A 14435-nucleotide genomic window follows, 5' to 3' on the forward strand; every position below is an offset into this window, starting at 1 on the left:
GATGAAAGCGGAATGGAAATCTGTTTTTGTTGGAATTTATCTGCCTCCGAGCAGCGACCGGCAACTTCAAAGCTCGCAATCCGTCACCAGGATTAATTTTCAGTGATGCTCCACGCTGCCATCATGCAGCAGGGACATGCACAAAAGACGATGATGGCGTAATAGGCAGTCGCTCAGCACAAGCAGGTGTTCATTCAGGGAGCAACTTACTTTGTTTAAGATTAGCGTGCATGGATTAAAAACATCTCAAATCAGGGCTCATCAACCACTGGTCCCCGAAAAAAATCATCATTTTATTTTTGGAAATCAACAATGTCAAATTAAACGTAAATTATGTAGTTTCTTTAATTGAAATATTATATAACCTTAATTTATATCAAACTTGAGGATGTTCAATATATTTGTTGCGCTACTCATTCATTCATTCTTTTTCTACTGCTTATCCTCACGAGTGTCGCAGGGGCGCTGGAGCCTATCCCAGCTGTCTTCGGGCGAGAGGCGGGGTACACCCCGGACTGCCAGCCAGCCAATCACAGCGCACATATAGACAAACAACCATTCACACTCACATTTCATACCTATGGACAATTTGGAGTCGCCAATTAACCTAGCATGTTTTTGGAATGTGGGAGGAAACTGGAGTACCCGGAGAAAACCTGGCCAGAGATGACCGAGGGTGGAATCGAACTCGGGTCTCCTAGCTGTGTGGCCTGCGCGCTAAACACTCAGTCCATAATACTGTCATTAAGTTTCAAAAATTCATAAATTAATTAATTGATCGCTGTCTTGTGGTTGACTATAGCCTATTATTAGTCTAATCAAATATTGCAATACATTCATTCATTTTCTACCGCTTATCCTCACAAGGGTTGCTGGAGCCGATCCCAGCTGTCTTCTGGCGAGAGGCGGGGTACACCCTGGACTGGTGGCCAGCCAATCACAGGGCACATATAGACAAACAACCATTCACACTCACATTCATACCTATGGACAATTTGGAGTCAATGCTAGTAACCTAGCATGTTTTTTGGAATGTGGGAGGAAACCGGAGTACCCGGAGAAAAATTCCTCGGCTATGTGAAATCAACGTGCCGAGGAATGGAGTTCGGGTACTGCTTAAAATGACCAAAATATCGCATGTTACCTGTTAGTACACGGTCACAGCATGTATATAAAACCATAAAAAATTTTTTTGGAGGTGTTCCAATAGCGGCCATTACATGCCGTAATGATATGTTTCTTTTTATCTGTTTTTTTTAATCATTAGAACGCACAGAAAAGACATGTGTTCATGTATGACATAAGAATTATGGGCAAAATTTGTAAAAAAAAATAAAATAAAAAATAAAAAATTACAAAAATGACAGATTTCAAAAACAGAAAAAACATGGCCTAAATTACTACAAATTTAAATAGTAAATTTTTTTTTGTCAGTGCAGTATAAGGATACCGGGAGCGAAATACACCCCTGTGATGAATATCATTAACAGGCACCTTCTAGCTCACGCATGCCTGACCCCTTCAGGCTGCAATGGTACTGCAAGTACCTCATGTACGACATCACCCAATTAAAGACATTAGTCCTGGTGTATAATAAATGTTTCTGCAACACATAATGGCAGGCGCCATGAGCGTTAACACGGTAGGCGGGGCTTGCATACTAAACTAAAATACTTCCTGTATTTGATCAGGAAATATGCAAAATTTAAAAATAACGTCCTTATTTTGCACGTTATGCTGCCTGTTGTCACTAGCAGCGCTCTAAATACCAAACTAAATCCAATCACATAAAGCAGACGTCATAAAAGCTAATTTATGTCTCTATCTCCCACAGTGAGTGTGACCCCTGTGCATGCCCACATCACAATGACAAAACACTGAATCACGGCGCAAGAAAAATGATGATGTCTGTTCGGAATGTTTGCTATTCCGCTATAACACAATTCTTTCTTAAGCTGCAAAGTACACACTAAACCCACAAAATACACGGGACTCATTTCACCAAAATACACCCGTCACTCCAAACCCCCCCGACAGTCAGAACCAATACTGAAAAGCTTGATTAATGCAGAATGACAGGTGGACTATAATTAAAGTTGTCGCTAGGCAACCGTGTGGCTTTTTGAGAGAGTTTGAAACCCCCTTCAACACACTAATGGCGCCTCAATCATACTGTAATTTGTGCACAAAAGGCCAAGAAATTGGACAGTTTCTGGTGAATTCGACATGCAGCCGCCGTCAACATGACAGAGCCACAGCGGGAAATGACTGACTTGGTTTAGGTACAGTAGCTTTGGTGAGCATAAACACTTGGTTTCATTTACTGCAATATTATCATACAAAAGTCATTCACTCATTCATTTTCTACCGCTTTTTCCTCACGAGGGTCGCGGGGGGTGCTGGAGCCTATCCCAGCTGTCTTCGGACAAGAGGCGGGGTACACCCTGGACTGGTGGCCAGCCAATCACAGGGCACATATAGACAAACAACCATTCACACTCACATTCATACCTATGGACAATTTGGAGTCGCTAATTAACCTAGCATGTTTTTGGAATGTGGGAGGAAACGGGAGTACCCGGAGAAAACTTGGCCAGAGATGGCCGAGAGTGGAATCGAACTCGGGTATCCTAGTTGTGTGGCCTGCACGCTAACCACTCACACCATAATACAGTCATTAAGTTTCAAAAATTCATAAATTAAGTAATTGATCGCTCTCTTGTGGTTGACTATAGCCTATTATTAGTCTAATCAAATATTGCAATACATTTATTCAGAAAACCCACGCATGCACAGGGAAAACATGCAAACTCCACACAGAGATGGCCGAGGGTGGAATCGAACTTGGGTCTCCTAGCTGTGAGGCCTGCGTGCTAACTCGGCTCGTGCTAATATTTCGGAATCGGAAATTGAGAGCTGGACAATATCGGCAAAAAAGCCAATATCGGACATCCCTAATAAATATGAATATTTTAAAATAAATATTAAATAAAATACAAGATGAACGGGATCGGGCGGCACGGCGGGCGAATGGTTAGCTCGCAGACCTCACAGCTAGGAGACCAGGGTTCAATTCCACCCTCTGCCATCTCTTTGTGGAGTTTGCATGCCTGGGTTTTCTCCGGGTACTCCGGTTTCCTCCCACATTCCCAAAACATGCTAGGCTAGGCTAATGCTAACATGCTAATTGTCCATAGGTATGAATGTGAGTGTGAATGGTTGTTTGTCTATATGTGCCCTGTGATTGGCTGGCACACCGGTCCAGGGTGTACCCCGCCTCTTGCCCGAAGACAGCTGGGATAGGCTCCAGCACCCCCGTGAGGAAAAAGCGGTAGAAAATGAATGAATGAATGAACAGGATCAATGCGGACTCTACATTTGTCTTACGTCAACCTACGTTCCAACCCTCACGTATGGTCATAAGCTTCGGATAGCGATCGAAACGACAAGATCGCAGGTACAAACAGGTGAACGTGAGAAGCACTGTTATCCAGGAGGAGCCAGATCCGGTGGCTCCGGTCAGGATGCCTCCCTGGTGAGGTGTTCAGGGAACACCCGACCGGTATCAGGCCTCGGGGAAGACACTTTGGAGAGCCTATGTCTATCAATTGGCCTGATAGTCTGGGATTCCTTGCTTAGGAGTATCGATCCATCTGTTTGTCCGTTGTATTGTTCAGGGAAAACATACTTTACATTAAAATTAACTTAGAAATTGCAGAAACAAGACTGGTCTAATAATATTTCCATATTTTGTAAATCAGCAGGAAGTCATTGCAACACAAAAATATACACCGTATCTCCTTGTGTGTGTCACAGCACTGTGTCAAGGTCATTGGCTAACTCATACAGCAGTGATTCACACTGTTAGGTAAGTGAGTGGGAACGCTTAAGAGGGAGCATATTTTTAGTCCCTTTATTTCCATGGGGGTGGCAGGGGTCCTCAACATGAGGAAACGGTGCCAGACAATGTTTATTTGTTCCTATTTCAATAGACAGTAGACGCTCTGTAAAACGTTAGCGAGTGAGCTAAACTACTACTGCTGTATACTGTACATGTACAAACACACATACATAAATACTAAATGTATTGGCAGTGTCCCATCGCAAACATCTGCCCCCCCCCCCCCCCCCCCTCCGCCCCCATCTAGTGGACACCTCACAATAATCAGCAGATAACACACAGCACTGTGTAGCAGGAGATTAGCGGCAGTGTTAAACAAAGAGGCTGAGCAGCTTTGTGACATGCCAGCTCTTTAATTAGACCCGTGGTATCTGACAACATTCAGTACATACATACAAGTGGACACGCACTCTAACGGGCACCAGGCAACACAATATACACAACTTTACAGTTTAAATCATACATAAGCAACAATAAATAAGTAGCTATGTGGGGCAGACACCTACAGTATATAAACAGTAGCAGCACAATAGTCAATGTTCATTCATTCATTCATTTTATACCGCTTATCATCACGAGGGGTGCTGGAGCCTATCCCAGCCGTCTTCGGGCAAGAGGCGGGGTCCACCCTGGACTGGTGGCCAGCCAGCCAATCACAGGGCACATATAGACAAACAACCATTCACACTCACATTCATACCTATGGACAATTTGGAGTCGCTAATTAACCTAGCATGTTTTTGGAATGTGGGAGGAAACCGGAGTACCCAGAGAAAACCTGGCCAGAGATGGCCTAGGGTGGAATCGAACTCGGGTCTCCTAGCTGTGTGGCCTGCGCGCTAACCACTCACACCATAATAGAGTCATTAAGTTTAAAAAATTCATAAATGTATTAATTGATCGCTGTCTTGTGGTTGACTATAGCCTATTATTAGTCTAATCAAATATTGCAATACATTCACTCATTTTCTACTACTTATCCTCACAAGGGTTGCGAGGGGTGCTGGAGCCTATCCCAGTTGTCTTCTTCGGGTGAGAGGTGGGGTACACCCTGGACTGGTGGCCAGCCAATCACAGGGCACATATAGACAAACAACCATTCACACTCACATTCATACCTATGGACAATTTGGAGTCGCTAATTAACCTAGCATGTTTTTGGAATGTGGGAGGAAACCGGAGTACCCGGAGAAAACCCACGCATGCACGGGGAGAACATGCAAACTCCACACAGAGATGGAAGGAATTGAACCCTGGCCCGATAACCACTCGACCACTGTGCAGCCCCCAATTGTCAATGTAACACAGATAATAGTAACCTACTCCAAAAGTCATTCATTCCCATTCTCCTGGGAAATAAAACCACAAAAGTCTTCCTCTTCCATGTCAGAATTGAACAGAGTCATAATTCCTTCATCACACACGTCATCTGTCACTTTCACTCTATCGGTGTGTGTTCTCAATGTCCTCTTTTTCATCTGGCAGTAGTCCTACCCTTTCAAAAGCCGTTGAAGATAGTGTTCCACTGTGTAAGGAACCACTGACAGACTTCTCTGGTACCCAAATCCATAACCTTTAACTTGAAAGTAGCATAGGGGTTAGCATGCAGGCCTCTCAGCTAGGAGACCGGAATTCGATTCCACCCTCGGCCATCTCTGTGTGGGTTTTCTCCGGGTACTCCGGTTTCCTCCCACATTCCAAAAAACATGCTAGGTTAATTAGCGACTCCAAATTGTCCATAGGTATGAATGTGAGTGTGAATGGTTGTTTGTCTATATGTGCCCTGTGATTGGCTGGCCACCAGTCCAGGGTGCATTCGCCTCTTGCCCGAAGACAGCTGGGATAGCCTCCAGCACCCCCCCACGACCCTTAGAAAACGAATGAATGATGGAAGGTTGTCACTGTGTATTTACACAACATGTCTACATTCCTATACAGTAGCTGGAGGTATGCTAAACGTTGGTTGTGACCCGCTATCAACAAAAAGAAGCATAAGAACTAGTCTATATTCGAGCGAAAGTGAGCAGATATGACGTATACATAGCCGTACATACGCTAGCTTAAGTTCCACGTAGGGTCACTTGGGGAATGGCTGGATTTTCCACACTATTTCTGCAGGAGTTATTTGTGCTGTGGACTTGCTAAGAAGTACGGTACAATGGGATCAGTTATATCATAGTCTGCCTTTGAGTCATCATAGTGTGAGTGGAGCCCCTGACGAAAGCAGGTATGAGTCAACAATGTGATCGCTGCACAAATACCAAAACCTGATTTCTCTGTCTGTAACGGTGAGTTACGTACAGGAAGGGGTTACCCGCACGAAACACACTGAATGAGGGACAGGAAGTGTAACAGCCTCGCAATTTAGTCACACATCTACTGGATGTAAACAAACACAGTGTAACCTTTGGCTAGCATCCAGCAATAGAGCGTTTTTTTTTATTGTTTTATCACCAAAATACAATTTATGGAGACTCCGTTGTATGGCAGAAGTAGACAAGCTAAACCTCTCTGGTTTGCATTTGCTGTGCTGGAGCCTATCCCAGCTGTCTTCGGTTCGAGAGGCGGGGTACACCCTGGACTGGTGGCCAGCCAATCACAGGGCACATATAGACAAACAACCATTCACACTCACATTCATACCACTTACTGAGTCTTTTGAGCTTGCATAGTAGTTGGTTAATATTCTGCATCATACATTGGTAGTGTATTGTCTAGTTGATGTGGCACAATACTCTTACTGTAGTACTGTAGCTATATATGCAGTATATGTATTTACATTCCAGCAGCCATTTTTATTCATTCATTCATTTTCACTAGTGTCGCATGGGTGCTGGAGCCTATCCCAGCTGTCTTCAGGCGAGAGGCGGGGTACACCCTGGACTGGTGGTAAGCCAATCACAGGGCACATATAGACAAACAACCATTCACACTCATATTCATACCTATGGACAATTTGGAGTCCATGCTAGTAACCTAGCATGTTTTTTGAATGTGGGAGTAGCCGGAGAAAACCTGGCCAGAGATGGCCAAGGGTGGAATCGAACTCGGGTCTCCTAGTTGTGTGGCCTGCACGCTAACCACTCAGTCCATAATACAGTCATTAAGTTTCAAAAATTCATAAATTAATTAATTGATCGCTGTCTTGTGGTTGACTATAGCCTATTATTAGTCAAATCAAATATTGCAATACATTCATTCATTTTCTACCGCTACCCGGAGAAAACCCACGCATGCACGGGGAGAACATGCAAACTCCACACAGAGATGGCCGAGGGTGGAATTGAACCCCGGTCTCCTAGCTGTGAGGTCTTCGCGCTGACCACTCGACCACTGTGCAGCCTTGTTTTAGACATTCATTCATTCATTCATTTTCTACCGCTTTTCCTCACGAGGGTCGCGGGGGTGCTGGAGCCTATCCCAGCTGTCTTTGGGTGAGAGGCGGGGTACACCCTGGACTGGTGGCCAGCCAATCACAGGGCACATATAGACAAACAACCATTCACACTCACATTCATACCTATGGACAATTTGGAGTCGCTAATTAACCTAGCATGTTTTTGGAATGTGGGAGGAAACCGGAGTACCCGGAGAAAACCCACGCATGCACGGGGAGAACATTCAAACTCCACACAGAGATGGCCGAGGGTGGAATTGAACCCCGGTTTCCTAGCTGTGAGGTCTTCGCGCTGACCACTCGTCCACTGTGCAGCCTTGTTTTATTTACATTTATTTACACAGTAAATAAAATGAGCTTTAATCCTTGTATGGCCATTTTTTTTACAAGAGTAAAACTATATTTTGGTACGTATTTTTACAGCAAATGTGGGCAATGAGCTCCTCTCATGTAACAGGACACACACACACACACACAAGAAAGAATAAACTATGTGGACACCTTGTGATGGTGAAACCCCTTGGCAAGCACCCAGCTGAGTAAAGGACAAGGGATCAAACCAAGGACAAGAGCGTTGCGGGGAGATAAGAGGTTAGCGAGGTAAAGAAAGTGGTGTGTTTGTCCAATGATAAATATATGTGTGTATGGGAAGTGGAGGCGTTTAGATAAAGCCACTGAAGAAGAAGATTTATCTACGAGAAAACTATAGGCAAATATTGTATGTAGTACTCAAGACAGAGGTTGATGAAATTATGGGCTGGGGAAAAAAAAAGAGGGTTAGGCAAACAGTGCAACACTGGAGGGGATTGATAAGTTGACTGCACCGCAACCAAGGACAACAATAGTGGGCATCTGTTGTGGACCATCTGGGGAGGCCTGAAGGCTGGTAAAGGGGATGTGACCTCTGCTTGAATGACAGCAGTAAGACTGGAAAAAGCCATTAAAGCAAGTACATATGACATGTTGAGGGCCGTAAAAGCATACAGCATCGGTTCTTTGGCTCCGACTGGGTAATGTGGGACGCAGTCAAGATTTTATACGCCTCTTCCTCTTCCTTTCACACTCAAAATAAAGACGTGACCCACATTTTTTCATAATAGATTTGGGTAGCTTTACCAAAGGAGGGTTGCTGCTAGCGTTAGCATGGCTCAGTGATGGAAAAGCCTATCAGAATTTATATTATACTGTATGTGGAGTGGGCTGCATGGAGGTAAAGTGGTTGCTCACAGCTAGGAGACGCAAGTTCGATTCCACCCTTGGCCATCCCCGTACATGTGTGTGAATGTGAGTGTGAATGGTTGTTTGTCTATATGTGCCCTGTGATTGGCTGGCCACCAGTCCAGGGTGTACCCCGCCTATCGCAAGAAGACGGCTGGGATAGGCTCCAGCACCCCCGCGACCCTTGTGAGGATAAGCAGTAGAAAATGAATGAATGTATGTGGAGTGGGCTGCATGGCGGACGAGTGGTTGCTCACAGCTAAGAGGCCCAAGTTCGATTCCACCCTACATCCCCGTACATGTGTGCGAATGTGAGTGTGAATGGTTGTTTGTCTATATGTGCCCTGTGATTGGCTGGCCACCAGTCCAGGGTGTACCCCGCCTCTCGCCCGAAGACGGCTGGGATAGGCTCCAGCACCCACGCGACCCTCGTGAGGAAAAAGCGGTAGAAAATTAATGAATGTATGTGGAGTGGGCTGCATATAGGTTAAGTGGTTAGCACACAGGCCTCACAGCTAGGAGAACCGAGTTCGATTCCACCCTACATCCCCGTACATGCGTGTGAATGTGAGTGTGAATGGTTGTTTGTCTATATGTGCCCTGTGATTGGCTGGCCACCAGTCCAGGGTGTACCTCGCCTCTCGCCTGAAGACAGCTGGGATAGGCTCCAGCACCCCCGCGACACTCGTGAGGATAAGCGGTAGAAAATGAATGAATGAATGAGTAGCGGGCTGCATGGACGTAAAGTGGTTAGCTCGCAGGCCTCACAGCTAGGAGACCCATGTTCGATTCCACCGTTGTCCATCCACCTTAAATGTGTGTGAATGTGAGTGTGAATGGTTGTTTGTCTATATGTGCCCTGTGATTGGCTGGCGACCAGTCCAGGGTGTACCTCGCCCAAAGACGGCTGGGATAGGCTCCAGCACCCCCTCGTGAGTGAATGAATGAATGCATGAATGAATATTTTGCTTGCATGGAAATGTCACACAGTCCAAACCTGACATGTATGGCAATGAGAAACATATTACAAATTAATGCATTAATTTTGCACATTATACACGCTACATGTGTACCTAATATTGTTATAACTTATGGACAGAGTACCACTCCAAACATCACTCTACCAAATGTCAGTACTGAGCAGGAAAGACACTTTGTCCATTATTAGTCCTGAATATTTAAATCTCGGAGAATTGCGCTATAAAAAGCCATTGGTGGACATTTCAGCCAAGAACTATATGAGTGTTCTTGGCACGGATACAAGGTTGTGAACACGTGTATACATTTGGAAACAATCTCAGGGCATAGCAGGGTTATGACACTTCCTGCCTCATCTGCTTTGGCACTCCTTGACAGCTCTCGGAAACACAGCAACTGCCTGACGCTGATAATGGGAGGCTGCGAGCGCCGCAGACACATGACTTGTCCGTCTGCGTCCCGCTCAATGAGTGGATGTTTAGATTCCGCTTCCAGCCGTTTTTCCTGGAAGTTCTATAAAATACAAAACAAGTCCCGGACTGCATGCCAAGCAGACCATATGCTTTGTATGCAGAGTGACAGGAGGTGGGAGGAAGGCAACATGGAGGCCGAGATGACTAAGGAGGATGGCTAATATCGGGAATTTTGGGCTGTTATTTGTCTAGCCGAGGCCCCAGGGTGCATTTTTCAACATTCAATCCACAACGACGAAGCCTATCCCAGCTGTCTTCGGGTAAGAGGCGGGGTACACCCTGGACTGGTGGCCAGCCAATCACAGGGCACATATAGACAAACAACCATTCACACTCACATTCATACCACTTACTGAGTCTTTTGAGCTTGCATAGTAGTTGGTTAATATTCTGCATCATACATTGGTAGTGTATTGTCTGGTTGATGTGGCACAATACTCTTTACTGTAGTACTGTAGCTATATATGCAGTATATGTATTTACATTCCAGCAGCCATTTTTATTCATTCATTCATTTATTTTCACGAGTGTGGTGAGGGTGCTGGAGCCTATCCCAGCTGTCTTCGGACGAGAGGCGGGGTACACCCTGGACTGGTGGCCAGCCAATCACAGGGCACATATAGACAAACAACCATTCACACTCACATTCATACCTATGGACAATTTGGAGTTTTTTTTTTTTTAGGGATGCACGGCGGAGGAGTGGTGAACACACAGGCCTCACAGCTGGGAGACCCGAGTTCAATTCCACATGCGTGAGTTTTCTCCGGGTACTCCAGTTTCCTCCCACATTCCAAAAACATGCTAGGTTAATTAGCGACTCCAAATTGTCCATAGGTATGAATGTGAGTGTGAATGGTTGTTTGTCTATATGTGCCCTGTGATTGGCTGATATGACATAACAATGTAATGTTATTAAGAATAAACAAAAAAATTGTCAGGCTGCACAGTGTCAAGTGGTTAGCGCGTAGGTCTCACAGCAAGGACACCCCGGTTCAATTCCACCCTCCGGTTTCCTCCCACATTCCAAAAACATGCTAGGTTAATTAGCGACTCCAAATTGTCCGTAGGTATGAATGTGAGTGTGAATGGTTGTTTGTCTATATGTGCCCTGTGATTGGCTGGCCACCAGTCCAGGGTGTAGGCCGCCTCTCGCACTAAGACAGCTGGGATAGGCTCCAGCACCCCCGCGACCCTTGTGAGGATAAGCGGTAAAAATGAATGAATGAATGTCATGAAAAGTGGCATCGCAGCTCGGAGACCCGAGTTCAATTCCACCCTCGGCCATCTCTGTGTGGAGTTTGCATGGGTTTTACTCCGGTTTCCTCCCACATTCCAAAAACATGCTAGGTTAATTAGCGACTCCAAATTATCCATAGGTATGAATGTGAGTGTGAATGGTTGTTTGTCTATATGTGCCCTGTGATTGGCTGGCGTGTAATACCATAAAATATATCATACTGGTTTCATGCCAAGGCTAATTAAGCTACTCACTAGTCTCGCTTTCTTAGCTTTACTATGAGTTCTTAGCTATCAATCTGGTTCAAGCGGTATGTTATTCTGCCCCATCCGGTAATGATTATGTAAACAGATTTAAAATGACCCAAACTGTATCAGAAGGGGGAGCAAATCCAATATTTTATTCCTGGACGCTGACATACGAGGGGGTGATAAGATCTCCCATTCCGAGAAAGCCTCCATCCTGCAAATTTCTTATCTATGCCGACTCCTTTTGGAGCCCAGACAGGCTAAATTGGATAGATTTTTTTAAATGAGTTTGACTCTCTAGGTAAATGAGCTTAATTGTGTGAATTATCTCAGCGGTTCTTTAAGGTGGTGCAGGTTAAGCACAGTACGCATTGCTGTTCCAATACACAAAGCAGTCAGATTGAATCGGATTCTTATCAGGAACGAACAGATTATGGTAATTAAAGGCCCGGTATTATATGCTTACTGTCGGCTCTATCCAGATAGTAGCCATATTTAGATTGGTTGTTTGTAATAATAAATAACTGCAAGGACAAATTAAATACATGTAGTGGAAATGTGGCTTTTTTGCTGTTTTTTTTTTTTTTTATGGATAAAAGATGGTCCGACTAAATGTGCATTCAGTTGTGGCCAGGGTAACAAAAAAAGGGGGTGGGGGCCACAAAAATCAGCAGAGCAGTGAATGCGGTAATGACTCCCTAATTTAACAACAATTTCATTTCGTCTGGAGGGCGAGTCTTTTGTGTTGAGATAAAAAAAAAAAAACGATTTCACTAACAGGAAATGTGTGGTTTTACTATGCATCGGTTTTATCGGAATGTCTAAACAATAGGCAATTTTTTTCCCGCAATGCCGATTCGTCGCGCTTTGTTTTTTCACACTGCAGAGGTTTATTTGGGGGGGGCGGGGTCTGCGCTCTTTTGCTTTGCTTCTGAGCAGCAAGAATAAAGATCACGGTTATCAGTGCTCGGGCAGGTTGAGGCTGCCACAGTGGGGGTAGTATATAAGGGGGGGGTACTGTCATGTGACTTGTAATGACACAGACCCAAAAGACGAGCTATTACAATCTCTGAAGGGGAGCTTCAACACAAAAATCCATTTGGGCTTGTCTGAGGCGGTGGACGTGGCGTGGGGGGTGGGGGGACGAGAGATAAGGCGGCGCCCGATCTCGGCATGTCCATTTCGCTCGCATTCGCATTTTTTTTGACACGGATAATTTTTTTTCTTAATTTTTTAGTAATGACTCAATTGTGGTGTCCTTCCATCATGACATCTTAAGAGGAAATTTGCAACGCTAGAACGACGGGGGGGGGGTGGCGGCGGTCGGCGCGCCATGACAGAAAATGACTGCTCGAGGCACACGGGTGGATGCACAATTCCATCATAGTGTTTGTGTGCACCCCCCCCCACTCCGATACACTCCTGTCAATATGCTATTTTAGCATATATTTTGCCTTATTTACAAGTTTCAATCATCACAACTAATATTTTCATATTTCCGTGCACGATTCCCGAATAGAACGTGATCTATAACGCAGTGAAGGGAGGGGCGGCGGGTTGCGGCTCAAGCTGCTCCCATCGCAATCCTGTTCGACTTGGTTAGTCTCAATTTCACAGATGATGTTCTTCACCGAGACCGAGGGTGAAAGTCGTATTCCAAAGCAAAGATAAAGTTGGAGGAGAGACTTCATCACCATTGTCTGGGCATACAGAAGTCATCAGTCAATGTCGCCTTCTGGGGACAGGGAAGGCGCCGTGGGCACGCAAAAAAAAATGAAACAAAAATTGATGAGTGACGATTTTATCCAAAAACAAAACGATTACGACGAGAAGACATAGAAATTTTCAAAGACTGATACCACTCGGTATGATGAGATTTTGACGGCATGTTTACACCAATGTCCAGTTCTTGGAGTTCTTTTGTTAATCTTCCTGGAATTTATTTAATTCACTTGGTTTTTCACAGTAGCGGAAAGATGGCCGCAATGTTTTACCGCAGGCTAGACGGACGTGAAGCTTACGTACTGTACGTATTACGTAATGTTCTCTGATTGGTATCGGTATATTGGTCCCTGGGTCAGTGACAAACGGTCCAACAGTCAATCCAGCGAAGCGCTTACCGAAGTAGCACAAGTCGCACTAGTCCACAAAATTGTTAACAACCGTGGTGGTTGGTTCCTTGTTAGGCTACACAGTCAGGTGATCGGGAAGACCGGGGTTCGAGTCTCGGTTGGGTATCTCTGTGTGGAGTTTGCATGTTCTCCCCGTGCATGCGTGGGTTTTTCTCCGGGTACTCCGATTTCCTCCCACATTCCAAAAACATGCTAGGTTAATTAGCGACTCCAAATTGTCCATAGGTATGAATGTGAGTGTGAATGGTTGTTTGTCTATATGTGCACTGTGATTGGCTGGCCACCAGTCCAGGGTGTACCCCGCCTCTCGCCTGAAGAAGACAGCTGGGATAGGCTCCAGCACCCCGGTGACACTCGTGAAAATGACTGAATGAATAAAAATGGCTGCTGGAATGTAAATACATATACTGCATATATAGCTACAGTACTACAGTAAGAGTATTGTGCCGCATCAACCAGACAATACACTACCAATGTATGATGCAGAATATTAACCAACTACTATGTGAGGTCAAAAGACTCAGTAAGTGGTATGAATGTGAGTGTGAATGGTTGTTTGTCTATATGTGACCTGTGATTGGCTGGCCACCAGTCCAGGGTGTACCCCGCCTCTCGCAAGAAGTCAGCTGTGATAGGCTCCAGCATACCCCTGCGACCCTCGTGATTAACATGTCGACCGACAACAGTGCAGTCGTACCGGCGCTGCTCAAAGCTAACAAGGAAGCTATGCCGCTATAACCATGGCGGCCGCCATGGCTGGACCTCCACTTTCTCTTATATCGTAGGAATGGTATGATGCGTCATTTTAGTGGTTTTGAAACCATGACATCATCATGCCGCGGTGTACC

At 45.1% G+C, this 14435-nt stretch overlaps 1 protein-coding gene across 1 annotated transcript in view; it reads right to left on the reverse strand.

The window, feature by feature from the left end:
* The window catches only part of LOC131110063 (zinc finger protein 385C-like), a 43305-nt gene that overhangs the window by 23089 nt on the left and 5781 nt on the right, over positions 1 to 14435 (reverse strand). The window lies entirely within an intron of this gene.

The sequence above is a fragment of the Doryrhamphus excisus genome, chromosome 22 (assembly GCF_030265055.1).
Source record: "Doryrhamphus excisus isolate RoL2022-K1 chromosome 22, RoL_Dexc_1.0, whole genome shotgun sequence".
Taxonomy (NCBI): domain Eukaryota; kingdom Metazoa; phylum Chordata; class Actinopteri; order Syngnathiformes; family Syngnathidae; genus Doryrhamphus; species Doryrhamphus excisus.